Source organism: Helianthus annuus, chromosome 15 (genome assembly GCF_002127325.2).
Source record: "Helianthus annuus cultivar XRQ/B chromosome 15, HanXRQr2.0-SUNRISE, whole genome shotgun sequence".
Lineage (NCBI taxonomy): Eukaryota > Viridiplantae > Streptophyta > Magnoliopsida > Asterales > Asteraceae > Helianthus > Helianthus annuus.
In genome coordinates this window covers 82,900,893-82,904,414 of record NC_035447.2, presented here as the reverse complement: position 1 = coordinate 82,904,414, position 3,522 = coordinate 82,900,893, and the positions used below count along the sequence as shown (strand labels likewise).

At 28.7% G+C, this 3,522-nt stretch overlaps 1 long non-coding RNA gene across 1 annotated transcript; it reads left to right on the top strand.

Moving 5' to 3' along the window:
• Positions 1-916: 916 nt before the first annotated feature.
• Positions 917-1,477, top strand: LOC110909806. The gene is made up of 3 exons (XR_002575639.2): positions 917-994; positions 1,083-1,161; positions 1,252-1,477. It is a non-coding gene; the product is annotated as an uncharacterized LOC110909806 (long non-coding RNA).
• Positions 1,478-3,522: the final 2,045 nt, after the last annotated feature.

The window sequence follows — 3,522 nt, the reverse complement described above, 5'->3', positions numbered from 1 at the left end:
TTCTAATATATTATTAACAAGATTTTGGCTAAATTAATTAGATTATTATAAATAATAATAATAATTTACAAATAAAACAACACAATTTGCAACAAAGCAATGCATGAAACACCATATTAACATATAGTACAGTACATTAATGCTAGAACCTAATCTATGGTATATTATAAAGCATTTCATAAGGATACCAACCAAATTTAAGTAATTACAATCTTTTATACTTATGGTACAACAACTTAATGATGTTAGTAAGGGGTGAAATGGTCTTTCTACATTAATATTAAAAAATAAAAAAAATAATTATCTATATCTATATCTATCTATCTATACTATATTATAAAGCATTTCATAAGGATACCAACCAAATTTAAGTAATTACAATCTTTTATACTTATGGTACAACAACTTAATGATGTTAGTAAGGGGTGAAATGGTCTTTCTACATTAATATTAAAAAATAAAAAAATAATTAAATGAGAATATAATCACAATTAATTATAATAATACAATAATAAGTTCGGTTCTTAAATGCAATTAATAAACGAAACCTATTGGGATAAACCGCAAAAGCACTCCAAAGGTCCAATTTCAATCAATATGTAATAAATTTGACCGATTAAGGAATCTCCTATCATTGCTATAAATTCACCATTTCACTCAACATCAACTCCTTTGTCTACTATTGTGCGAGTTAGAGTCGAAAAGAAAGAGATAAGAAAGAGATAAGTTGATATGAAATTTATTTATCTTGGTGGAAAGGTGTGTTCTTTTATACCCATTTCAACATTTATTCGAAAAAACTTTGGTTTGTTTCTTAAAATATTCAAATGGGATAACAGTTTTCTTTTACATAATCTATGAGTTTATATTGATGTTTTATTATGTTTTTGGTGATTTAGTGGTTTTTTTTTTCAAATTATGATTTTATATTACATATAAAGTATACACCCAGGTTATTGAATACAAAAAGACAGACACTTCATACTTCATCAAGGTACCCTTGCATGACTATAGTATCTGGAACCATTTACCAATGTATTGTTTAATTGTTCATAAATTTATAGTCTTTTTCCTTTTTGCAGCTTCATGTATATGGAGGTGTAAAAGGGTGGGTACGAGAAAAGTTATTCATTTGGAGATAGACATTTATTTGGCCTATTGGTATTTCCTTTTTTAATTTCTACTTTACTATTTTTTTAAACATATGATGCTTTTGTGTGATTTAATTGATACTATATATAGGCAACATAGATGCAGAGGAAATATTTGAGGAGGTATTGTTTGACAGGATTGGGCAGCAAACTTTAAGGGCTCGGATGTTTTCAACCCGCGCAAAAGATTTAAATTGATTGCGTTTATCTATACTATCGTATAAAGCATTTCACAAGGGTTCCAACCAAATTTAAATAATTGCAACATATTATGCTTATAGTACAACAACTCAATGAAGTTAGTAAAGGGAATTAGTCTTTCTACATGAGTATAAATTGATAAATACAATTAAATTGATAACTTTATAAATTAAGTATTGTTAAATACTTGATAAAGAATTAAATCATTTGACTTAGTTGAACATCATCACCTTCCTCATATTTACATTGCTTTTCCATTTCAAGTTCTCCGTAACCGATTACTTGATTGAATTTTATAACTAAGTCATTATTATTTGGTTTAGTAATTGCTAAACATCATACAAATAAGGTTACAACCTTTTTTGCAATTTTATCAGATAGTTGATGAACATCATATGAAATAAAAATAAAAATAAATAATAATAATAATAATAATAATAATAATAATAATTAAATATAAAAAAACTTAATCAACGTTATTATGAATTTAATTATAACTATAAATGGTTTTAAAACTTAAAAGATGCTAACCAATTAGAAACGAAATTTACTAAAAGGTAATTTCATGGGGTATTATTATCTATAATACCTAATAATTGCAACAATAATGATTAAATAATGAACTTAATTACAGATGGTTTAAAACTCAAAAGAATGCTCTTTGCATCTTACCTCAAGTCTCATGGAATAAGGTTCAAATGATAACCATTGCATAATTAGGAACCACTTTTTAGCCCTTGGATCGTATTTTGATGGTTGAGACCTTTAAGTGCAATATCTATATCTCTAAGATGAAGATAATGTATGGTAATGAAGATTTGGAGCAGCAAGAGGTAAAAACAGCCCGAATTTTTCCTTTTATAAATTCGATTCGATTCGTGAGTGTTAGTGTGTGTGTTTATATTGATTAGGGTTTCATCAAATGCAATGTGAGGGTTTCCAATCGGTGTTTATACAAATAATATAGAACCCAATTTTTATGTATGTGTATGTAGTGTGTAGTATGGGGTCTTGCTTACCTCATTCAAGGAATAACAATGAAAGACAGGGGTCATTGATTTCGAAAAACTCCGCCCCTTTGTTCGCCTTCTTCCTGATTTTAAGTTACGGTGAGTCAATTTCCTTTTTTCTGATTCTAATCGATTAAGAACTATACGTGATTAACCAACAAATTGTGGTAGATTTTATGTTTCTATTGCAGTATTTGGATTGAATTGACTGTTGCAATTTAATAATCGTCAGTTATAGTTCGTTTTTTGAATATAGAGAAACACTGACTTATTTAAGGTGCTTGATTTGGGTGAATAGTAGCAATATAAACTGCTATTGTAATTTGGTGTGATATTCAATTCAATATCAGCAACCTAATCAAATTGTTCCCTAAACATAGAGTAAATGTGTTCACCAGCAAGATAATAATATGTACTAATTTTCAATTATAAGAGACTTCTAATAAGGAAATATAGCTATTAGGTTATGTCAAGGTAAGCATAGTTTATAAAGAATATGTTGCAGAATAAAGTTAATACAACATTTTAGTAATAAATAATAAACTGCTTTCTTATCTATAAAAGGGAACAAAACCTGCAATTTGACTTTTAGATGTCAAAACTGAATTTATATGTATATGTGTATGTAGTATAATATATATATTTAACATCTATTTTACACCATCTAAAACAATGAAAAAGAAAAAATAAAAATAAAAAAAATTGAAAACTGTGACGTCTTTTGAAGAGGGTTGAGAAACCACACGTCCATAGAATTGAAGTTTTGTGAGAACACATGTGGTGGGGCGCAAACCTCTCTCAAAGCGTCTTAAAAACGCGGGGGAACACTGTACCCTCGGGCGTTTTGGGCCTTTTTTTGACTGGTAGTGCTACCACAAAGCGCCGAACGAGGAGTGGACTTTGGTCAAAATAAGCATGGTCAAACAGCTAACTTTAAAAAAAACCGGTTTTTGTTTTAAAAATCTATACTATATTCGCACTTTCGTACCGTGTCACGCACTATCTATATCAGTCGTCGTTCCAGGAAAAACAATAACTATTATGCATGTCGTGCATCGCACGGGTGTTCCCCCTAGTGGAATATTAATATTTTAAAGGTTATCGTATTTAATGTTGAGAATATAAAGAATGGTCTTTAATGGGTTTTATTGGAAAATTAT